Consider the following 25,112-nt stretch of genomic DNA (forward strand, 5'->3'; position numbering starts at 1 on the left):
TTCCAGGGGCATAAAGGAAGGGAAGGGAAGGGGATGGACACAGCATGTCCGGGGTGAAAACCCAGCCCTGGCTGGAGCAGGGACACGGAATTCCATTGGGAATGCACAGGGCCTGAGCGTGGGTCTACAGGGACCTGCCTTAGCCACAAAAACATTGTTTAACTTCTTCAAGTTGAGTAAATGTGGGCAGTGGAACTGGTCCAGCCAGTTTGAGCCATTTTCACTTCCTCGTTCTGGTTCTCAGTGGATGTGGGAAACTAAGGGAAGATTCAGAGAGGGAAAGCTGAAATCCAGTAGCGGTTGGGGAGAAATGGAGGAATATGCTGAAAGATCCATCAGTTTGGAGGGATTCTTTTCATCACTGGGAAATCCCTTCCTGTTTCACGTTCTCCAGAAATGTTCTCTTGTTGAGGGGAACCTCACAAGCTCTTGGTCTCCAGACTGGAAAAATATCCAGTTAATAAACAGGAGGGGGAATTGACCATCTGGTTTTGGTTATTATTTCAAACTGTGTGGATTAGCAATATCTTCTTGTTCTCCATTATTCTTTTAGTTCTTCCTCTTCTTCACTTTTCTCCTCCTCCTCCTCCTCCTCCTCCTCCTCCTCCTCCTTCTTCTTCTTCTTCTTCTTCTTCTTCTTCTTCTTCTTCTTCTTCTTCTTCTTCTTCTCCTTCTTCTTCTCCTCCTTTTTCTCCTTCTTCTTCTTCTTCTTCTTCTCCTCCTTCTCCTTCTTCTTCTTCTTCTTCTTCTTCTTCTTCTTCTTCTTCTTCTTCTTCTCCTCCTTCTTCATTTTTCTTTTAATTCTTCTTCTTCTCATTCTTCCAATTCTCCTCCTCCTTCTCCTCCTCCTTTTCTCCTCCTCCTTCTTCCCCTTCTCCTTCTTCTTCTTCCCATTTTTAAAGGAATGTGTAGGAAGCTGTTTCCACATGCCAAGGGATGAGTTCTGCCAGCCTCCCTCCCCACCAGACAATTCCTTGGACATGGGACCATGCTCCAGAGGAGTGACTGGATTCAATCCCTGAGGAGGAGATTGTTAAAAGTGGCACCTTCCAACCCAAACACATTTTTAAGGCTGGATCCTATGGCTGGCGTCCCCGGATACCAGGGATAAGGCTCCAGCTGGAGAATTTAAGGAGGATTTAAGGCTGGTCCCATACCTTCCCCCTTCCCTGATACTGAACCTGGATCAAAGATGATTTTTTAAAGGTAGCTGTTGCGTATTTCCTGGAGAGGGATGCATTGGATAAATCCCTGTGGGCATTCCAGAGACACAGAGAGGGTTGGCCAGTCCAGGACAATTTTTTAGGAAGACATTTAGGCACAGATTGGTGCTGTGTTCCTTGAAAAGGAATAAAAATAACAACATCAAGGTGGGACAACAACCAAAGTTTGGGGGATGCGCCTGGAGCCCAGTTTGGAGCAATCCTGAGACAGAACTGGAAGAGAAAACCCGCTGTGCTTCTGCATCCTGGATTTCTGCAGGATAATGGGATCCCCGACGGGGTCTGCAGCAGAAGACACCACAACAGCCAGGGATCAGCACGGGCTGAGCCTGCTCTGCCTTTCCCGCTTCTCCGACACCACCAGGGTCGTTTGGGAATCAGCGGGAAATCGAAACCCCACAGCTGGCGGGGCCACCTGTGCCTGCAGCCCCAACCCCAGTCGTCACCCCCTCCCTGGGGACACCCTGCAGCCACGGCCGGGGCCGGGACACGGGGTCAGCCGGGGAGGAAGGGGCTGCCTGGGCCCCAACACTGCGCCCGTTGTGGAGCGGGATTAGGGTGGGAATTAGTGCCGCTGGATCGAGACGGAGGCACGGGCAGCAACTGGGGGTGTCCGTTCTGCAGCCCTGGCAGGGAATCCGGCGTGTCTCGGAGCTGGGCCTGTGTCGGATCAGCACAGCTGGAGCAGCGCCGCTCCTAATCCCGCTGCACGACGGCAGCTGCCCGCCCCAGGGCCACGGGGATGGGATGAGTCCAGGGCCACGGGGATGGGATGAGTCCAGGGCCACGGGAATGGGATGAGCCCAGGGACACGGGAATGGGATGAGCCCAGGGACACGGGAATGGGATGAGTCCAGGGCCACGGGGATAGGATGAGTCCAGGGACACGGGAATGGGATGAGTCCAGGGCCACGGGGATGGGATGAGTCCAGGGCCACGGGGATAGGATGAGTCCAGGGACACGGGAATGGGATGAGTCCAGGGCCACGGGGATGGGATGAGTCCAGGGCCACGGGAATGGGATGAGTCCAGGGCCACGGGAATGGGATGAGTCCAGGGACACGGGAATGGGATGAGTCCAGGGCCACGGGGATGGGATGAGTCCAGGGCCACGGGGATGGGATGAGTCCAGGGCCACGGGAATGGGATGAGCCCAGGGACACGGGAATGGGATGAGTCCAGGGCCACGGGGATAGGATGAGTCCAGGGACACGGGAATGGGATGAGTCCAGGGCCACGGGGATGGGATGAGTCCAGGGACACGGGGATGGGATGAGTCCAGGGACACGGGGATGGGATGAGTCCAGGGACACGGGGATAGGATGAGTCCAGGGCCACGGGAATGGGATGAGCCCAGGGACACGGGAATGGGATGAGTCCAGGGCCACGGGGATAGGATGAGTCCAGGGACACGGGAATGGGATGAGTCCAGGGCCACGGGGATGGGATGAGTCCAGGGACACGGGGATAGGATGAGTCCAGGGCCACGGGAATGGGATGAGCCCAGGGACACGGGAATGGGATGAGTCCAGGGCCACGGGGATAGGATGAGTCCAGGGACACGGGAATGGGATGAGTCCAGGGCCACGGGGATGGGATGAGTCCAGGGACACGGGGATGGGATGAGTCCAGGGACACGGGAATGGGATGAGTCCAAAGCCAGCCCCAGGACCCACTGGGATCCTCCAAGCTGCAAGGGGAACTCAGCCATGGCTTGAGACTTCCGGGCCCCACCTGTGTGGTGCAGCCTGGCTCTAGTCCAGGTGTGTCAGCCTCCAGCTCCCTTTGCTGATCCTTCTCCTTTCCCTGGATATCCCTGGCACAGAACGGTTGGAAGCTCCTGATGATGAGTGTTTGGAAAGCAGGAGATGGTGATGCTTCATCCTCTTCCTCCTCCTCACCAGCCTGCCTGCATCCCTCCAATCCACAGCCACGTGCAGCACCGCCCTGGAAAACCATCACTGTCCCCAAAGAAATCCCAAAAAAACAGTACAAGACAGGCCCCCTCACCCCAGCTCCCGTTCCTGGGATAATTAATCCCTGTGAATTAGTTCCCAGCCACCAGGACCGGCAGATGGATCCCAGATCCCACAGCCCCCGCCGGATGCGGGTCCTGTCCCAGCACTCCGGAACACGTGGCGTGTTCGCCTCTGATTAGGGCTGCTCCTCCTTTCCAGCTTTCTGTCACCACACCATTGTTTTAGAACTTGATACCTCATTTATTTTAATGACAACAAATAATTTGGCAACTCCTCCCCAGCCCTGTTCTGGCAAAATCCCACTCCGAGACTGATAAAGCTGTTAAGCTGTAGGGGTTGGGAGTTGGTTTTTATGGCTGGGTTGAGGTGGGGTTTTTTGGCTTTTTTTTTTTTTGTAGGATCTTATTTTTGGGGGGGGGGGGGGGGGGGGGGATGGGGCTGGATGGGCTTTAAGTTCCCTCCAACTCAAACCATTCTGGGATTTCATGAAGCAATTCCAGGATTAAGTCCAGCTCCCTACAAAAGACTGGCACCTGTAGGATCTGCATGGATCAGAGCAGAGCTGGGGATGGAACAAAATTAAGGTTTAGAAGAGAATTTCTCTCCTTTCTACGTGGCTCTGAGCTTCTCCTACCTCCGGCTGGACCCCTAGTTCAGCCTCCACGGAATTCCTGCAGGAATTCCCTCCTCTGGAAAAACCCCTCCTGCTTTCTCCCGGGCTCCTGGGGAAGCTCCAGCCTTGGTTTGAATCCCGATGAGTAAAAACAAAGAGCCCAAGTGGAGCAAAACCAGACTCAGGAATTGAACAAACACAAACTCCATGGTCCCAGTGTGGAGCTGGCTCTGATTTATCAACTCATGTTGGGCTGGAGGAGAACGAGGCCAAAGATCTCCACATCTCCAGCTTTTTTTGGAGGTTTTTCAGGAGTTCCTAATGCGTGACTTTTCCACAGTGGGAACAGCCCCTTCTTGTCCTTGCTGGCATGTGACCCAAGTGGGCCACGCAGATGGCAGCGCCACCTCCCAAAAAAATCCCACCTCTGCAGCATTCCTGGGCTCTTCCTTCCCAAAAATACCAGGAAAAACAGAGCGGAAGGGATGTGGAGCGAGGGGAGGGCAGAGAGGAGGGAACGCCTGCGGATCAAATTCTGGGATTCCCAGGCTGTTACTGAAAATTGGGGAATGGATCCGTGGGGAACACCTGGAGGGATGGATGCTGAGGAAAGGCCAATTAAAATCGTTATTATTGATTATTATTGTTATTAGTCCAATCTCCTTCATCTTCTCGAGTCTTCCAGTGTGTCAGAGCTGCTCCTCCCTCCACACCCATTGGGAAAAGCTCTGGAAATTATGGGAATTTTAAAGAAGAAAATTCATTTTAACAGGATGGAGTTGAGCACTTGGAAAAAGCTGGAAAACTGTAATCATCCTCCTGGAGACCAGGTTTGCCTCACAGGCACCACCAGAAGATGGCTTGGGCAGGTCATTCCCTGCCTTGTTTTCCACTAATCCATGAGAACAACATCCCATTTTTCCAGGGACTTTTCATCCAGCAGAAGCACCTGGCTCTGCTGATCCCAGTCCTGGAATGCCACCAGTGGACCTGGAGCTAGCCCTTGTTTAAACCCACGTCACCAGGGACCAGAAACCCCTCAGGGGCCTTGCAGAGGTTTAGTCTGGAGCCCTAAGCCAGGCTTTCTTTTTTAAGCCGCTAACGGGGTTACTGTCCAAGGCTGGGATTTTTGTCGTGCCAAGTCCTAAAATGTGCACATTTCTGGCAAAAGCCAAAATCCCACAACGAGCTGGAAAGCCTCTGTCTCCATTGGCAGCGCCCAGGGTGTGGGGGGGGAGAGTTTCTTTTTGGGACTGAGCAGGGAAAATCCGTGGGATAAATTAAGCTGTGGCTGCCTCTGGCTCAGCCCATTCCTGCCACAGAGAAAGTCAGAGACTTTTTGGGCAAGAAAAATATTGATTTCCACCTCCAGCTCTTGCTGCATGAAATTGGTGGTTTCTGCTCACCACTGGCCACTTTTTTTCCCCTTCTTTTCCCAGGGATTTTTTCCTTCTAAAACAGCTGCCATTGGATCTATTGTCAAGGTAATAACTCCTGTTTAAATACACACAGAGAACTGAGGAAGGCTTCTGTCACTTGGCTCTTTTTTAGGTTTGATTTCAGGGATATCTGAGCCCCCAGCCTGCCCTATCTGTGGTTTATTCACAGGCAGAGATGATAATTGCAGTTTCATCTGGAAGGAAAAGCATCCCATGCAATAACGAGGATTTGATGGAAGGAGAATCCCAGCAAGCCATAAAAACACCATCCTCCAGCCCAGCTGTTCCTGCATTTCCTGCACTGCTCCTCATCCCTGCTGGCTGAGCTGTTCCCTTGCTTTTTGAAGGAGAAAGAAATGAAAAATAAAAAAGAAATGAAGCCTGGAAGTGAAGAAAACTTTCCCAACTGGAAAAGGATTTCCACTGCAAGTGCGAGAATTGGGAAATGCTGGAGGGTGGTGCAGAGGAACTGGCACTGAAGGAGTGGGAAAATTAGACGCCAGATCTAATTCCAATGATTTTCCTACTCTGGCTCATGGTAAATTGAGATATTTTCAAGTTAAAAGGGCTGTGACCTTGGAAGAGAAGCCCTAATTAGCCAGGGTCTTCTCCAATTAGCTCCCACCTCCGCTTGACCCCGGGGTGGTTAATTAGGGGCTGTCAGGTCGTGGAGTGCCTCCTGGGAGGTTGGTTTTTGGCTGTCGCTGGGCTGGATGGAAAGTTTGCTCCGTGGGGAGGATTTGGGGATGAGCTGAGACCATGAGGATGCTGCAGATCCAGCTGGGATCCAGGAGGGATCCTGGGATCAGAGAGAGCCCAGTCCCAAGGATTTATGGGTGTACAACCTTCCCTTCTGGCTCTATCCCAATGATCTCTTTATTCCTGCCTAACCTGGAGGGCTGGAGGAAAGCCTGAATCCCTTCTCTCTCCTCATCTTCCTCCACGTTCAGGAATTTCCACGTTGCTCCTTAGACAAGGAGTGCCCTGAACAACCATCAGGAAAGGAAACACGTTTTTATTTTCAATTTGAAATGGAAATAGTTCCAAATGGGCCGTCATTCCCTTCAGACTGCTCGTCTTGGAGCTGTTTCCCAATTCCTCCAGCGTGTAATCTTCCCATTTCCTCCAGGCCAAACTCCTCTGCACACTTATAATTAGGGCTGGTTTTTATTCCTCCCTCTCCCAAACCTCAGGCTCCAGGAGATTCCAAAAGTAGCTCATGTCCCATTAGTTATTTATTATTATTATTATCATTATTCCCCTGTTCTGGAGAGAGGAGTTAAGGAAGGGGATAGAGGGAAATGCTTTGTCTGCTGTGTCCTGGAGAAATTTGCGAGCCAAGACAAGATTGGGAATGACTGGGTTGGGATGTGTCCAGTGGCACCAGGAAAAAACTCATCAGCCATGAACTTCACCCCAGCTGCAGCCAAAGATGTTGGGCTTGACTCGTGATAAAGGAATTTATCCGGAATTTATCAGCGGGGCTTGGAGCCTTCCGCAGACCTTGCAGGGCTTTCCCTTGTTACTCTTCAGGAAAAGCAGCAAAAAGGCCAATCCAGGCTGGAGTGGAAGGCAGATCCCTGGATTTAAGCTCTGTCACGGGATCTTTTGTTCCCTCGGGGACCGTGCCAGGCTGGGCCTGGCTCCGCCATCCTGACAGGGATTAGCCAGGAAAATTGGCCTTGGGGCAAGAGCAGAACTCGGCAGCTCCTCGGGTTTTGGTGAGGAACACGGCCCTGGCTGCTTGCGGGTTGGGAAGGGAATGGTTTCCCAGCTGGAATGAGCCAGCATTCCATGACCTGAAAACCAAAAGCTTTTCCAGCACAAGAGGTTGAGCTTTTGGAGGGAATTCCGAGCCCTGCATGGCATTTCACAGGGAAAAGGACTGCAGGACACCGAGGAGATTCCAGAGCTGCTCCCAGAGCCCAGAGGGATGCTCCTACGGAAAACTGGGATGTAGCAGATTGTGAGGCATCCAAAATTTAGCGGGGACCAGAAACCATTGAAACGCCTTCAAGCGAGTGCAAATTTCCCAGCTGTCTCTGCTCGGTGACTTCCAAGATCCAAGTTTTCCTTTGGGTGGTCTTTTCCCTGTTTTCCCACCTCTCCCTGTCACTCTGCCTCCCTCCCCGAGCTGCAGCAGATCCCAGGATTTTGCAGATTGTTTAATTCAAAGTGTGGGGGATGCCTTGGTATCTTTTCCTGAATTTATCTTCTTGATAACACTTTTGGAGCAGGGACAATCCTGGCTCCCAGAGATCTCAGCTCAACATCCCAGCAGTTTCCCAAGGAGTTTTTCCAGCCTGGGAACTCCTGGCAATCCCAGGCTCTGCAGCCACCATGTCCTGCCAGAAATCCCTGCTTAGGGAGCAGGACTGGCTCTTTCCTGCTGATCCTCACCAAAATCTGGGATTCTGTGGTTGGAAGGGGCCTCAAAGCTCATCCTGATCCATGCCATGAGCAGGGACACCTCTCACTGTCCCAAGGTTGCTCCAAAACCCATCCTTGGATGGTTTGGAGCTGAAGAATTGGAGATTCAGGCAAGAAAAAAAGGAATTTTTTACAATAAGGTTGGGGAGAGCAGCTGTGGATTCCCTGTCCATGGAAATGCACAAGGCTGGATGGGACTTGGAGCAACCTGGGATATTGGGAGGCTGAAATTGGAAGAGCTGGAAGATCCCTTCCAACCCAAACCTTCCACAATGTTGGAAAAGATCAGCACCAACAACACCCGAGGACGTCGCAAGGCTCAAGATGAGTTTTTTTTTTTTTTTTTTTTTTTTGGAGAGGAATAAAATCCAAAATATTTTGGAGCGTGTTTAAAAATCATGGAAAGAAAGGACTTTTCCCCCCTTGCTTTGCACACTTCCCATATCCACGGGGATCTGCACTCCAGGGAGGAGCTCTGGGATCAGGATCAGCTCCCCCAGCCCAGCTCAGGCTTAAACTCCTGACCCGGGAGCGATTTCCATGGGTTGGTGTTGGGTGTCTGCCCTCTCCAGGAAAACAGGGAGCCACGGAATCATTTTCCCAGTTCAAGCCAGCAGCCAAGTGCAGCTCCCAGTGCCACATTAACGCTCAAATCCCTTCATTCCTCGGGAATGAAATGGATACTGATCATTAGGAATGGGCAATAAACTTCCAGACAGGAGAGGCAAAGTTCATCCCGCCGTGGACAGAGGAGGATTTACGAATATTTCAGCGCCGGTGGAAAAATTCTGCTAAAATCAAATTATTTGTCAATATTTGAGTGGGTTTCTTGTTTGGTTTTTTGGGTTTTTTTTTTTTTTAAGGAATTCATTTTTAGGGATCGGGGAAGTTAAATGGGTATGGAAGGGCCAACGAAATTTGTGTTGGCTGCAGCTTTTTGTGGTGTTTGAAATGTAAGGATTGAAAGAGATGAGCTGGGAATTTATTAAAATAGCGATGTTTGGGTAAAAAAATAGAGATTTTTTTTTCAAATTTCCATCTTTCTTGCTAATAAATAATATTTGTAATTGATTTTTTTTTGTTTTGATTATTAGTAGGTTTTCTTGCCGTGCATTTAAGCACGTCTGTCAGAGTTTTCTACAGTCCTGTGCAGCTCTTTTCCGCCTGTGTAAAAAAACCAAAAATTATTTAGGTTTTTTTGTTGTTATAATTATTATAAATTTTTATTTTATTTTATTTTAACTTAATTTAATTTATTTTAAATTTTTAATTTTTTATTTTAAATAGCACTTAGAAACACTGGAATTTCCAACAAATTTGGCTGATAGAGCCCATGTTCCAAGGGGCCCCATTACCCTGCTCTTCCCATGGTTTGTGTGGAGTTTGTCCCGAATTTTCTCCCTTGGAGCTGATTCCATGTGATGCAACCCACTCATCCCAGTTATCCCTGTTGTTATCCCAGTTATCCCTGTGGTGGGGGGAAAAATGCTCCCAGCACTGGTGGAATTTTGGGCTTTGAGGTGGGACCATTTAGGGCTGTTCAGATGAATCAGGGCTCACCAGGTTTGATCGGTGCTTTCATGATTTTATTTTTTATGGTTTTATTATAAAATAATATTTATTTTATTTATTTGAATCTGATCTCTAATGGATGTTATCCGAAGGTCAGGAATTCCTGGAGCCCCATGGGATTCGCGCCCTGGACACATTTCAGGCCATCCTGGAGCTCCAGGAGATCCCTTGGATGCCAAACAGGGACTTGGGAAGGACGTTCCCCATCACCAGCCTTGAATTCCCAGAAAAATATTCCCTGCAATTCCCTGCTCCAGGGGGGCTGATGCCCAGGCCTGACCCAGGAAAGGCTAGGAAAGGAATTCCAGGATTTTTAGTGTCCACTTGGATGTGTTTATTTTATTCCAACATCTTGGAAATCTGGGATAATTTATGTGTTTGCTGGAGCAGAAAGGACTCCAGGAGCCTGAAGTGTTTTCCATCATCAAGGATGGAGTAGCTGCTGCAGATTTTAGAGCTGTTTATCCAGAAACCTCTGAAAAAAACTTGGAATAATGAAATTCCACTCAGTTCTGACCTTCCTGCCCTTTCCTGACACCTTCCCTCTCAAGGATCCTGCTTCTCTGGGCTTGGAGCAGAAAAATCTCTGTTATTCCCAGGAGAGATCTCCTTGTTTGCTTCCAAATCAGAATTTTCCGAAGAAAAATTGTGAGATTCCCATCTGACTTCCTTGGTATCTGGATGGGAGCAAGGAGACACAGAAAGGTGGAAAGGCCCTCGGATACTCCCACAAATCCACCTCCATCCAAAGGCTGAGTCAACCCACTGAAAGCCGTCCTTCCCAAGGTGTCTTTTGGGAAAAATGGGATTTTCCTGCATTGTGGCAGCACCTCAGAGAAACCCCCCGAGCTCCAGGGAATTCTGAGCGTTTCAAACTCGGCTCCAGCAGGAGTTCCAAGCTCGGAGGAGCCGGAGCAGCTTCCTGGGATGTGTTGCGGGAGCCTCCCAGCCCGCAGAGGTCACCAAGTGTCCCAGCAGCAGCTGCTGAGCCCGTGTTCCCGCTCCAAGCTGTTCCAGCTTTTTACTGGATTTAGCGGGAGGGAAAACGAGCCGGAGCTTTCCCATTAACTCCATCCCCGGCTCCCTTGGCAGCTTGCACAGGCAGCTGCTGCCCACCCGCTCCTCCACGGGAAGCCACAGGGTCAGGATTGATTTTCCTGGAATTCTGGAGCACTTAGGGGGTGAGAGCTGCCTCTGGAAGGGCTCTGAGTGCTGATATCCCACCCAAAGCTGGAGATTCCTGCAGGGCTGGGCTTGTCCCAACAACCTGAGCATCCCACACTCCTGGGGTGAGGCAGATTCCCAAGGGAAGAGAAGTGAAGGTGGCACCTGCATCCTCTGGTCTCATCCTGATCCCATCCCGATCCCATCCTGGTCTCATCCTGATCCCATCCTGATCTCATCCTGATCCCACCCTGGTCTCATCCTGATCCCATCCCGATCCCATCCTGGTCTCATCCCGATCCCATCCCGATCCCATCCTGGTCTCATCCTGATCCCATCCCGATCCCATCCTGGTCTCATCCTGATCCCATCCTGGTCTCATCCTGATCCCATCCTGATCTCATCCTGATCCCACCCTGGTCTCATCCTGATCCCATCCCGATCCCATCCTGATCCCATCCCTATCCTAACCTGATCCCATCCTTGGCTCTCCCCTTGCAGTGATTTCCACCAAATTTCCATTTAAATCTCCCTGTTTCCCACCCCTTTGGACACTCTCAGGGTGATCCCTCTCCAACCCCTCTGACATCAGGATGAAATCCCTCCAGCACCTCAAGCGTTAACCCAGCCTAGAAAAAACGAATTCTTTTTTCTTTTTGTAGAATCTTTCTACCTATTATTATTATTATTATTATTATTATTATTATTATTATTATTATTATTATTTTCATGTTTGGCGATTCCCAGAGCTGCTAACTGACAGCCGAATGAGAGATACGAACACAGGAATGACTCTTCCTTCGCTGAAAGCTGCAGAAAAGCCGCAACCCTCAGACCAAACAACTTTTTTTTTTTGTGCCTCAGCAAAACGAAATCCTTGTGATTTCCATATTCCTGGCACCCGGAGCGTTGCCATGGCTCCTTGAGGACGGGCTGGCAGGAGCAGGGAGCGAGTGGGAGCCGCTGGTCCAGGAGCTGCTGAATTTATTCAGCCCCACCCCTGCCAAAAGGGGATCTCTGTGATTCCTGCCTGGATGGATCCCTTTAACCCCTTCTCCTCCCTCTCCTGAGGAAACAGAATTCCAGGAAGGAAGGAAGGAAGGAAGGAAGGAAGGAAGGAAGGAAGGAAGGAAGGAAGGAAGGAAGGAAGGAAGGAAGGGAAAAGTGGATTTGGTTTGCTCTGCTTTGCTTTCCTCCCTTCCCTGGTGCTCCTTTCCCTCTGGATGCTCTGGAATTGGGATCTCAGCAGCCTGGGATAACAGAAGGTGTCCTGCCCATGACAGGGGTGGAATGGGATCATTTCTAAGGTCCCTTCCAACCAAACCGTTCTGCTATTCCATGGACACTCCCCTTGTGTCACCCGTGCCTCAGTTTCCCCACTCACTGAAAGCTGCAGAAAAGTCACAACCTTCAGCTCAAACAACTTTTTGATGCCTCAGTAAAATGAAATCCTTGTGATTTCCATATTCCAGGCTGCCAAAGGGGGAATCTCTGTGATTCCTGCCTGGATGGATCCCTTTAACCCCTTCTCCTCCCACCCCTGCCGCATTCCCTGAAGGAAGGAAGGGAAAAGTGGATTTGGTTTGCTCTGCTTTGCTTTCCTCCCTTCCCTGGTGCTCCTTTCCCTCTGGATGCTCTGGAATTGGGATCTCAGCAGCCTGGGATAACAAAAGGTGTCCTGCCCATGACAGGGGTGGAATGGGATCATTTCTAAGGTCCCTTCTAACCTGAATAGTCCATGGACACCCCCCCTGGTGTCACCCGTGCCTCAGTTTCCCCATTCCCGCAGGGATGGTGATGCTCCTGGAGGAGCTTTTTCCTGCAGAGTCCCCGACTCTGGGATGTGCTGGCTCTTCCCACTTGGAACGTGGGCATGGCTTGGGACACCCATTCTCCAGTGGAATTGGGAATGTTGCCCCTGGGAAGTGCTGGAGAAGGACACAGCCCAGCTGCTGGCCAGGACAGGATGGGATTCACTGAGCCAAGAACCTCCTTGGAATTTTTTGTCCCCATGTTTGGCATATTGGGAACAAGGGCTGCTTTTTTTTTTTTTTTTTTTTTTTTTTTCCTAATGGAGCAAAACAATGAAAATATTTGGAAAAACCCCAGCTCTGCTGGTCGAGACTCCCTCATTCAGGAGAGTTGTGTTCTCAGATGCTTCCCTCTCTTTCCAGCTCTCCCTCACTGTTTAACTCCAGAGAAACCCAGGCTGTGTCCCATCCAAACTCCAGAGTTTTTCTTGCTGGAAATCACATTAAAAGCACTGCCTGGGCCAGCTCCTGATGATTGGGTTGTCCTGTGATCCAAAAAAAAAAAAAACCAACAAAACAACGGGGGTAAGGTGAGGTAACAGCTCCAAATCCACCTCTTAGTCACTGCTGGCCATGAAAAACCGCTTTGGTTATCAAAGAAAAATGTTGAAGCAGACCCTGAGAGCCCCTTGGGAGCCAAGGACCCGCCTGGTGCCAACAAAAAGAGACGGATTAATGAGCTCCAGGGCCACTTGCTCCTGGATTTCTTCTTTTTTCCTTAACCTTTCTTTTCCAGAGGACTTCCAGACAGATAAAGGACAGCGCCTGGTTAATCATTTATCCATCTGCATATCCAGCCTCTCTCCTCATCGTCTTCTCCGGGCCTCAGAGGGAAAATTCCCATATTTGTGTGCTGCTCTCTCCCCCACAAGCCGACAGAAACAATTTGGGTGCAATAGGAAATCGTGTCCCGTCCAATTCAGCGGGAAAAATCACAGGGAAAAAGGAGCAGAGCAAAAGGCAGGAGCTGGAGCGACCAGGGAGGGACAGAGGCTGCTCCTGGCCTGCCCTGGAATGTTTTCCAGCATATTTTTAGTGGATGTCACGGGGTGGTTTCCTCGCTGTCTGCCCTGGGTTGGGTTGCTGTGCTGAAAAGCTCTGGGCAGACCTGGGAGCTGGAGATGGAGAATTCCTGACGGCGGGATCCCAGCTGGATGGGATTCTGTTCCTGGGGCTGGGCAGGGGACAGGGGAGATGTTCCCGGGCATTTCCTGGGCATTTCCTGGGCATTTCCTGGGCATTTCCTGGGTATTTCCTGGGTATTTCCTGGGCATTTCCTCAGCATTTCCTGGGTATTTCCTCAGCATTTCCTGGGTATTTCCTCAGCATTTCCTGGGCATTTCCTCAATATTTCCTCAATATTTCCTCAATATTTCCTCAACTTTTCCTCAGCCATTCCTGGGCATTTCCTCAGCATTTCCTCAACATTTCCTCAGCATTTCCACAGCCCTTCCTGGACCTTTCCTTGGCCTTTCCTCGGCATTTCCTCAGTGTTCCTCAACATTTCCTCATCCTTTCCTCAATATTTCCTCATCCCTTCCTCAGCTTTTCCTCAGCCTTTCCTCATCCTTTTCTCCCTGGAGTTCTATTTCATAAATTAACCAGCACACCAAGCTGTGTGGCACTGCAGCATTCCCTGGATAATCCATCCTTCCTCTCAGCATTTTCCTGAAAACCCACGGCCTGGAATGATAAAATTCCAGGATTTTTGTGGCATTTTTGATGGTTACAGGTCAGGAATGGCCCAGCTGGGTGCAGACACCATCCCCAAGAGTCTCCTCAAAACCACGTTTACTTTTCTTTGCTAGAAACACAGAAATTAAGGACGAAAAAATGTGCTTTTAGGGTGATTTATTTGGTTGCAGCCAAGCTGCAGCAGCTCTGCACTCTCTGCTTCACTACTGAAAGTTTAATAAAACGATATTTTAATAATTTCATAAAAATTTCATACAATGACACCTTAATGAAATTACTTTTTCCCTCAGGTTTCTGGTGGGTGAAAGGATGAGGGGGGATGCTCCCAGCTGGCTCTGGGTGCTCCCTCCATCCTGCATTTTCCACCACCAGAAATGCCTCTGGATTTCGGGTTCTTTGATTTCCTGCAACCTCTGCTGAGAGAGAAGAAAATCCTCCCTTGCAGAGCTCGGGAAAAACACGGGAAATGTCTGGAATTTGGGCCATTATGGAATTTTCTTGAGGATCAGGCACGGTGATGAAACCCTGCTCTCATCCCAGTCCCAGTGCTCACAAAATTCCCTGCTCCAGGAGCACTTCGGCAGCGTTGAAATCATTCCCAAGGTGAACAGGAGATTCCTGGCAGGAATACAGCCTGGAAAGATAAAAACCCCACACTGGGGACTTCTCCTGCCCCATCAGATCACGAAACCTCTGAGCAGAACAATTTCTTCCCTCTGCACCCTTTGGGATTTTTCCTGGGGAAGGTGGCTCGGCCAAATGTGTACAAAATTTGGGGGGCTGGAAAAAAAACCAAGCATCTCAAATCAAAGGAGCAGGGCACAAATCCTTTCTCATTTCCCAGGAAAAGCTGGTCCCCAGCCCGTGCCTGCATTGAGATTAATTTGTTAATTGCTGCCCGCTGTTAGCAACAGTTGCCATGTTTAGGGTTGAGTCAGAAATGCTGCTAAAAAACCCTTAATTCAAAGGCACCTCCAGGAATCAAATCCAGCCTTGGAATGGGATTTCACGGCAGCTACAGCAAACACAGCGCTGCCTTCTCCACCCAGCCCTTTCCCAAATCCAGGGAACAGGGATCCTTTATGGATAAGGCCTGTGGAACTGTACATTTTTTTAAATATGGGGTTTTTTTTTCCTAAATATTAATTTCTCCATGGCAGGGCAGTGCTGAGGGTTGTGTGTCCCACCAAAAGCGGGGTTATCCCTGTGTGATTCCTCGGAAAACCAGTGCAGGGATCGCTCTGGATCCAGAGGAATGGACATCCATAGAATCCCAGACTGCTTTGGGTTCCAACAGACCAAATTTTTCCCATTCCATCTCCAGAGATGGGGACATCTTCCACTATCCCAGGCTGCTGGAGCTGGGATTCATTAAGCAGGGATCCAGTCTGAGCCTTACAACCAATAACTGTAAAATTCCAGAGGGCAATGGATGGATCTGTGGATAATGAGGCCTCACAGAGCTCCCATAGGCAGGGTTTGTGATCCCAATTTTCCTGCCCAAATACCTTTCCTTGACTTGCTGGCACTTGTTCCCAAAATTTCCCCTTATCACTGCATCTGGATTACTGGAATGCCCTCCTGGTTTTGCCTTGGCATCTCCTGGGTCTGTCTCATAGAGTTACGCCAGGAAATTGGGAAGACAATATTGAAACACTCCTTGTGAATCTGAGGCAGACATGCAAAAAAAAAAAAAAAAAGAAAGAAAGAAAGAAAGAAAGAAAGAAAAAAGTATTAAAACCTCTGTGTGTTTGTGTTCAAGGCTGTGTGGTCCCTGCTCCTGAAATATCCCTGGGGATCATTTAGGGAGCACAATCCCTCTCCTGCCTTCTCTGCGTGCTCCTGAAGTTGTCACAGCTCTGGTTTTAACCATGGGGGAAGTTGGATCTTCCAGCCTGAGACAACACAGCAGGTGCTTCAATCCATTCTTCACAACAGGAATAACCAAGATAAGTGGATTTTTATAGGATAGAGGGAGGTATCCACCCCCCCCCAGGAATGGGATTTATAAGGATGGTAAAGCAGGAAAGAAGGAGAGCTTGAAACAAGGAAATATTCCCAGAAATTCCCTGCAAAGGCACTGCCCAGCACAGGGGGGTTTGGGAATGCCACTTGTTTCTCTGCAGCCAGCTGGGATTTGAGGGCTGGAGAAACCACTTCTTTTATTGGATTGTCAGGGAGTTGGGAATCACGCTAATGACCCCTCCCAGAGCTCATAAAACCAGAGGGATGCTGCCAAAGGCAAAGGACGGAGCCACACCAGCACAAGGGGAGGAGGAATCAAAGCTTCTGACACAATTTTGTGGGAATAAGGTCGGAACATTTTGTTTTGGCTGCCTGAGTGGGACTTTCCCAATGGGACACAATGTGGAAATATTTTGACTCTTTTTTTTTTTGTTGTCTTTTCTTGGGGGGGGGGCGGGTAAAGGAGGTAAATCCCAGAGTGCAACTGCTGTGTGATTCCCAGCTGAGTGAGGTGATGGAATCTCATGAGCTGTGGGTGCAGTCAAGCTGTCATTCCCAGAATTGATCCCAAATCCACTCTGCTCTCCCATAGGATGGGATGCTCTGCCTTTGACAGCCACTCCATCATCCTTTTTTTTTTTTAAGAAATTACCTTTCCTCAAGGTGCAGCCTCCTAACCCACCTAAAATTCTTGCTCTGCCTTCAGCAAGGAATAAGCTCCCTCTGGAAAAGGCAGAGAGGCGCCTGAAATCCAGGACAGACAATTCCCAGATATGCTGAAGGAACGAGCTCCACTCCCTCATGGAAGAAGTGAATCCACCTCTTTACTCAGCAGCATGACTTAATTCAGCAGGGAAAAATGAGCTCGCAAGGACTGCCAGCTTCCCTTTCACCTTCCCTCTCCCTCCTCCTGGAATGGGAGCGGGCAGGGGAGGGTTGGACTCGTGCTGACAGCGTTGGCTGAGCCCTGGAGGAGAGAAATCTGCACAGAGCTCACCCAGCTCATCCAGCTTCTCCTTAGAGGGAGGATGAGCAGGGAAGGATGCTCTCATCCATCCGCACAGCTCCTCCTGGCTGTGCCCGGCTCGGGCCGGCTCCATCCCCCCCTTTTCCGTGGGAAGAGGATCAGTGTCAGTCTGACACCTCGTTATTACTCATCCCGGTGGCTTTGGCACGTAGGGATTTAACATCACACTTTCCTCTAAGTGCTCTAATTCCTGCAGAGCCTCTTCCAGCTCCACTTGGAAGTGGTGGGAATGACAGAGTGGGGTTGGGATTTCACAGGGAGAAGGCCAGGTCGGAGCCTCAGCCTGTGCAAATCCTCTGGGATGAGCTGGATTTCAGCATCCCAAAGTTGGCAAAGTTGGAAGTGCAGATGTCCGGGCAAAGAAACGATACCAGGAATTCTGTTTAAATGATAGGAATAAAAGGAAAACAACTTTAGTGGATGTAATCACAACCAGGAAATCAACTTTGCTGCTGAGGGGCTCGGGGTGGGGACAGGAGAAACGGAGAAGGAATCTATTTTTGCCGTGTTATGTTGAGGTCACACAGACAGACAGACAGACAGACAGACACAAAGCAGCTGCCACCAGCACAACTGACCACAGTGCTTCAGCCTGGGGGAAAAAATCCACTGGCAGGACAAGCCCAGCTCCAGGGAAATCCATCCTCTTGGAGAAAAGGAGTGAAACACCAGCAAAGGTGTGCTGGAGGGGATTGTCCTCATGGATGTGGCCACTGGGAAATCTGCTGGAGAAACAAGCTGAAAGAAAGTGCTGGGGAAAAAAAAAAAAAACAAAACCAAAACAAAACAAAACAAACAAAAAAAAAACCACAGAAGAAAATCTGATGGTTCCTCTCTCCTTGGGGACTTTTCAGTCTGTGACAAAGTCAAATCTGCCTCTGGAGCTTCCAACTCCCAGCCTGACTTCATCCCCTCATGGAACTCAGCGGATATTGAGTCTCTTCCCTAATAATTCCTCCTCCTTGTGGGCCTTTCTGACCCTCAGCAAGAGCAGAAGGTGAATTCATCAGGGATGGCTACAATTCTAGAGGAATTTCTTCCTGGAAAGGGTGGTCGGGCATTGGGAGGAGCTCTCAGGGAGGTTTGGAGTGCCCATCCCTGGAGGTATCCAGGGAATGCCTGGATGTGGCACTCAGAGCTCTGGGCTGGGGACAAGGAGGGCACGGGCACAGCTGGGATTCCAGGATCCTGAAGTGCTTTTCCAGCCTCAGTTCTGGGATTCTGGGATTCAAGGATCAGGGGATCCTGGGATTATGGGATTACAGGATTATTGGATTAGGGGATCCTGGGATTTTGGGATTCTGGGATTCAGGGATTTGGGGATTCGGGGATTCAGGGATTTGGGGATTCGGGGATTCAGGGATTTGGGGATTCGGGGATTCAGGAATTCAGGGATTCTGGGATCCAGGGATTTGGGGATTCAGGGATTCAGGGATTCTGGGATTCGGGGATTCGGGGATTCAGGAATTTGGGGATTCTGGGATCCAGGGATTCTGGGATTCTGGGATTCGGGGATTCTGGAATTTGGGGATTCTGGGATTCGGGGATTTGGGGATTCGGGGATTTGGGGATTCGGGGATTCAAGGATTTGGGGATTCTGGGATCCTGGGATTCTGGGCTTTCTGATCAAACCCCCAAAGGGTTGTGTGTGGGATAATTTAGAGTGGCACCAGCGGCACACCAAGTACCCAAAGCAGGAGACCAGAAGTGTTCGAGCAGATCCCGTGGGCCAAAAAATGATCTGATCAAAAACTCCCAGAAACACTGTGGAACAACAGCAACAAAGTCATTCCAAAAGCAGGGATGCAGCTCCAATCTCTCCTGGATGGGTCTGAGCACTCCTGCATTTATGAACGTTGACATCAGCACCGGATGATGTTTTTTATTTTGTTTCACGCTTTGTTAACTTCTCTCAATTACGTGGAACACTCTTCCCCCCCCCCCCCCCCCTCCTTTTATTTTTTGGTGTGTTTGTTGTTTTTTTTCCAAATACCCCAACTTCTGCCTGTTCCCAATTACCAAAACGAAGAAAAGAAAAACAAAAAGAAAAAAAAAGACAAACAGAGTGGAAGAAGCTGGCACCGAAATGAAGTCAAGCACACAATGGAACAGAAGAGTTGGAGGCTGGAGAGATGGAGGAGTTAAGGCACGTGGTCGTAGGAAGCAGAGGAAGGCACTGACAAAGATAGAAAGAGTCCTTGAGGATTTCACAAACCCTGAAGGAAATGTCAGAGAAATTTCAGTGATAATTATCCCTGCCTTCTGCTCCGGGTATTTAGAGGATTTATGTTGTCTTGGAACAACAAAAAAGCCAAATCAGCGCTGCTTTTTGGGGGGTAATTTGTTAAATCTTAATAAATGCAACCAAAGCTTCGCCCTGTGCCAGAGGCTCACCTTCAGCAGGAAAACGGAGTTATCCAGACCTTTAAATAGCCGGGGATGTGTGGTTTGCTGGGCTTTTGAGCCTTTCTCCAGCGTTCAAAATTGTTTTTAACACAATTGAAGATGGTTTTGATTCAATTATTGCATTAGTGGGAGGCTGAGAGGGCTGGGGAGCAGCGGGGTTATGGCTCTATGAGTTAATGTTCACACCCCTTTCGGGTGTCCCAGAGGAGCTCTGCGGGCTGGCGGCCAAATTTGAGCTTGACTCGGCTCCCAGTGTGCGAGCCAACTGTTCCTGCATTTCATTTCTGTCATATCCTGGACATTAAAACACCATTAATCCAAACCTTTTGTTTCGAAGAACAACTGTGCTGTAAAACAGTGAGAGAAGCTGCCAAAGTTGCCTCAGAGCTGTGTAATATCGTGGTCATCCACGCAAATTGGGGTGTAAAATTAAAAAAAAAAAAAAAAGGGGGGGGGGGTTTTGTGTGTTATTTGGGTCTAAAACATGCTACAAATAAGAATTTTTTTTTTCCTGCTTGGTTTTGCTTGTGGGATGAGGGGGGATGAGTCCGAGAGCAGGTTTGTCCCTGTGGGATTCCACAGCAATTTCCCCCCCCTCCCCATTTAACCATTAAATAAGGGACAAGCTGGGAAAAGATTTTGCTGTTGTGAAATGCGTTAACCCCAGGCTTTATTCTGGAAGTGGCTCTGTCCTACTTCCATTGGCTTTTCCCGGGTAACATGAGAACCACTCCAGCTTTTTTTCTTCCTAAATTGCTGGGTGATTCAGCACGGTCTGGGAGACGCCTCCAGAGGCACGTTCCCTGGATTGGCCACAGGAGTCAGGGATGTAGTCAGGATTCCAACAGCTTCCCCATCTCCACATGGATCCTGTTATTTTATCCATGCTCGTTTAATTATCTCATTAGTTATTTTAATGGGGGGGGGTGGAAAAGGCAGCAAAGGGTGAGGTTGGAAAATTCACGAGGCAAGGGATTTGTCCCGAACTTGCTCCAAGTATCCCCTTTGTCCTAAAAACCCCTCAGCAGCCACCATTCCCACAGGGACACGGCCTTGTATTCCCAAGGGAAGGATGGGCACGGCCACATCCCCATCCCAAACACAGCAGCCGAGGAAAACATGGGGTCAAAGAATCCTTGGAGTTGGAAAAACCCTTTAAGATAAGCAATTCCCACAGCGCACGAATCCAGCTGCATCCTTGTCACCAAGGGCATCCATCCTTCTCCAAGCCCTCATTCCCGGTTTTTCGCAGCCTCCCCATGGAATCTTGGCTTCCTCCCGCAGAGGTCTCAGCTTTTCGAGTCAAACGAGCAGGGACATTCAAAGAGCACCACGCACTTTCCTGCTCTACCCCAGTGGGATCTGCTTCCATGGCTCCCCGAGGCTCTGGATGAGCTGAATCCACAACCACTTCCCTCTCCTCATGGTGCCTTTGGGATTAGGATGATGGTGATGATCATGGCCAAGTGTCAGGATGTGATATTTCACTGCGGGGTGAATTTTGGGACACCCTGTGCAGGGCTGGGGTTTGGATTTGTTGATCTTTGTAAGTCACTTCCAAGTTTGGACATTCCATGATTCCAGGACACCCTTCAGCAGCTGCTCCCTGGCTCCCACATGCAGGGACTGAGTGATGAATTGAGAATCCCCCATCCCTTGAGGAATATTCCAGGTAAAACTGTCCTGGGCCTTTTCAGGTGCAGAGGTGGCAGCACCGTTTTAAGGACCAAGTGTTTCCTGCACGTCCCTTATTCCTCCAGAGCTGGCAGCTGGAACTGGATGTTTGAGGAACAAGGGGAAGTTAGGAACTGGAAGGAGGATTTAGGATGCAAAGCCCTGCAGGAGGATCTCTGGCACCAGACATCCAGGAGCCATGGAAGTAACACCGAGCCTTCCAGGCTGGGTTTGGAGGGGCTTTAAAGGAAGTTCAGACCCTCTCCCCAGAAAGGAGACATCCAAACATCAACATCCATGACTCAGCTCACGCCTCTGGATCAACCTGCCATTCCCAAAGAAAACCTGGGATGCCCTTGCCAACAGGTTGGGCTCCTTCATCACACACTCTCCGTCTTTCATTCTGGGGCTGATCGGGGAATATTTTCAGAGGAATTTAAACCACTGTAAATCCAAGCTCAAGGCAGCTCCAAAAGAAAGAAAAGAGAAAAAAGTATAAATCCAATACCACCAGGAGAGAGGGAAAGATCTTTCCCCAGGCCACAAATTCTAAAGCTCCCAGACGAATTTATGACCTGGTGGTTAAACCAACGCTCCTGGAGTCCAGGACCCATCCTGGAACAAGATGAGATGGATCCATGGGCTGTGTTTTGGGCAGGATATTTTGCCCCCACTCGCCGCAGCATTGTCTCCAAAATTTCCCAAATCCCATCCTGAGCGCTCCCCCTGCTCTCCCTGCCTTAAAAACCTTGTTTTGGCTCTGGCTGCAAGGAATAACAGAACAGGGAAGGGGAGGGAAAAGGGATCTCCGTCAGCTGCTAAACATATAAACCTGCAGATTTATTTGGTAGGAATAATCCCTGAAGGAGAAACAGATCCAATACTTCATCATCCCACAAACTGCCCACATCTGTTCGGAGACAGCAACAGGCGGCCGGGAACATGTGCCAGGAGCAGCTCAGAGGCAACCTGTCCCTGCTTCCCTGGATCCCACATCCCACTTCCCGGCCTACTCCCCTCCCAGAGATGTTTCTGGATGCTTCTTTATCTTGTGGAAATTCCCTCAGCTTCTCCTGGGCTGGGGAAGTATCGCAGGACATCCTGAGGAGTTCATCTCAGAGTCTGTAGTGGGATATACTGGAAATTTCTGCTTCAAAAAATTCGGTGTGCTGCTGGCTTTAACCCGGAATTTTCTACCATAAGCACCAGGAAAAATATTTTTTTCTGGTGGCTTCAGCCCTGGGAGTGATGGCACAAAGTGCTGGGTCAGTTCCCATGGGGAGCACAGACCACAGCACCTTAATTCTGGTGTTTAATTAAGATTTCAGCTCTTTGGGAAGCTAGAAATAAGGAATAACCCAGTGCCTCAGTCCCCTGAGTTGTTACAGGATCAGGATCATTCCAGCTGGATCAAGAGCCAGGCAGGACAAAATCCACCCTGAAGAGAGGCACTGAAAACACCCCAAATCAGCCAAATTTCAGTGGATTAATCCCCTCAGCAAAGAAACCCATGGAGGAATGGATGGAGCCAGGTGCTGTCAGGCTTCCCCGGGTTCCAGGATTTCCAGGGCCACTTCCCATGGGGAGCACAGACCACAGCACCCCAATTCTGGCATTTCATTAGGATTTCATCTCTTTGGGAACCCAGAAATAAGGAGTAACGCAGAGCCTCAGTCTCAGTGCTGTTCCTGTCCATGACCAGCATGCTCCCAGCTGGATCCGGAGGACAAAATACACTGAAATACACCCAAAATCAGCCAGATTTCGGGGGCTGAATCTCCTCAGCAGAGAAACCTTTGGAGGAATGGATGGAGCCAGATGCTGCTGGGCTCTCCAGGGATTTCCAGGATTTGCAGGCACTCTGTTTTACCATCGGAGAAGGGAAGCAGGGCAGGATCCATGGCTGTCAAAGGGCGATTGTGGGGCTTTGGAGCAAGGCAGGGTAGAAGGGGTTGGCTCTGGAACAGCTTCTACACGGCTCCCCTGCGAGAACCACGCGGCTCCGTTGACTTTTCACACCTCATTAAGGAGGAAAACTCACCAGGCTCCCGGTTGACATTCCCGGGATCGCGCTCCCGACCGGCAAACAGCGGCTCTGTGTTCGGGCTCTCGTTATTTTGGGGCCCAGGCTCAGCTGGAAAAAGCTGCTTGAAGAAACTGCCTCGAGAAATCTCCTCCCTGAAGAGTTTAATTGTCCAAGTTTACGCTCCAGTAAAATCTCCAAGTCTGGGCCTTCAGTTTTCCAGAGGGAAAATGATCCCGCTCAGATCTGTGTGGAAGGCTGGGGACTGTCCCCATTGCTGGGCACGGGGTGTGGAGCAGATTTGGGGTTTCTGGCTCTGTGCCTGCTGTGGACAATCCGCAGCCTAGTGTCACCTGGAATGGGCCCAGAGACGAGTGGCCATGGAAAAGTGGTGGACAAGGCCATGGAGAAATGGTGGACAAAGCCATGGAAAAGTGGGGGACAACGCCATGGAAAAATGGTGGACAAAGCCATGGAAAAGTGGGGGACAACGCCATGGAAAAATGGTGAAGCCCAAGGGCTGGAAATGTCTGGAAGAAACAACTCAAGATGTGCTTCAAGAGATGCACAGAGTGAAAATCCCTCCCTGAGGACTTTCATAAATGTCCAACTCCACCCTAATTTTGTCCTTGAGACCGTCACAGGGTCTCTGCTCTGGACTATTCACAGCAAAATTTTGAAACACAAAATGAAATTATAAAGGGATCATCTTTACAAGTATATACATATATTTGGATAAAAATATATGGATACAAATTCAGCTTAATTCGTTCTATGTCCCGTTTGATTTGAGTGACACGCAGCAAATAAATACTAAAAATTACAGCAAAAAATAAAAAGATGATTTGTGTGAATGTGTCGTGGCTGAATAAAACAAGCAGGTTTTCATTTGGCTACTTTTTAGTTCCTGCAGTGGGAGAACTGCAAATAAAAACACTCCAGGAAGCTCCAACTGTGGGTCAAAAGCCACAGTTTATGTCACAAACCCCTCAGGGGACGACTTTTGACATGAGGAGCAGAACGGATAATTCAGAAAACACAATATGAGGGACTTAATGCAGATTTAGGATTAAGGAAAGTTATTTTTTAAATGGGAAGAGATTTTTGGAAAAAGTTGGATTCAAGAGGAGACACTCGGATTCCAGGGGGAGAGGATGGAAATGATTTTTTTTTTCCTTTAAGAGTGGGATCATGTTACTGGTGGAAAAATTGACCTGCAGGGACTGAGTTCTTCCTTTGTGCCATTGACCATCTGCCAAGACCTGAGTCTTTCTGGATATTAAGGGTTCAAAATCCAAATGCTGGAAGGCCACGTTTAAACCTGAGCCTCGTGCACTACCCAACTTCCTCCACATCCCAAATAAAAATCCTAAAATTCAACTTATCTGGGACAGAAATGATGCCCTTTTTGAGGACAGCATTACAAAACCCTTCAAAAATGAGGCATCTTCAGACCTCCTCCATCAACTTAAGAAGAGCTCAAACACCAACCACTCTGTTCTCTTGGCAGCTCCAAAAACTCCGGCATTCCAGGGAAATCTCAGCCGCTTTTCCTCTGCCTTCTCCTAGGATATTGCAGCTTTTTTGAGTGTCTCAAGCCCTGCTGAAGGTCAGGAGATGCCTGGATTTGATGTTTTGCATTGGAACAGCTCCAGCTTGGAGAGTTTTGGTGGCAGAGACAACCAAGCCAGGTCTCGTCTGCCTTTCTTTGCTTGTCTCCCTGCCCGTCTCGGGGTTGGATTTGATCCTTTTGAGGGGAGGTGGGTGCCAGCTGAGGTTTCTCCTTGTCACAGTTTGATTCAGATGAACTCAAGGAGAATTCCTCTCAGCAACTGTCTGGAATGTGTGGAGGAGGTTGGAGTTCAGGTTGGTTTTGTTCACCGAGTTTTCCCTGGGTTTTGGTTTGGAAACCCCAAATTCAAATGAAAGATTAGGCACTGAGATAAAATAGATCTGAGATCCAACTCAAGCTGATTTTGCTTTCACAAACCCCAAACCATCCTTGTTTGTTCTTCACAGAAATGGGGGAGGAAACCCCCCAAACATTCATCTGACCCCTCCTCAAAATTCTTTTGATGTTCAAGATAAAAT

The sequence above is a fragment of the Cinclus cinclus genome, chromosome 16 (assembly GCF_963662255.1).
Source record: "Cinclus cinclus chromosome 16, bCinCin1.1, whole genome shotgun sequence".
In the NCBI taxonomy this organism is placed as follows: domain Eukaryota; kingdom Metazoa; phylum Chordata; class Aves; order Passeriformes; family Cinclidae; genus Cinclus; species Cinclus cinclus.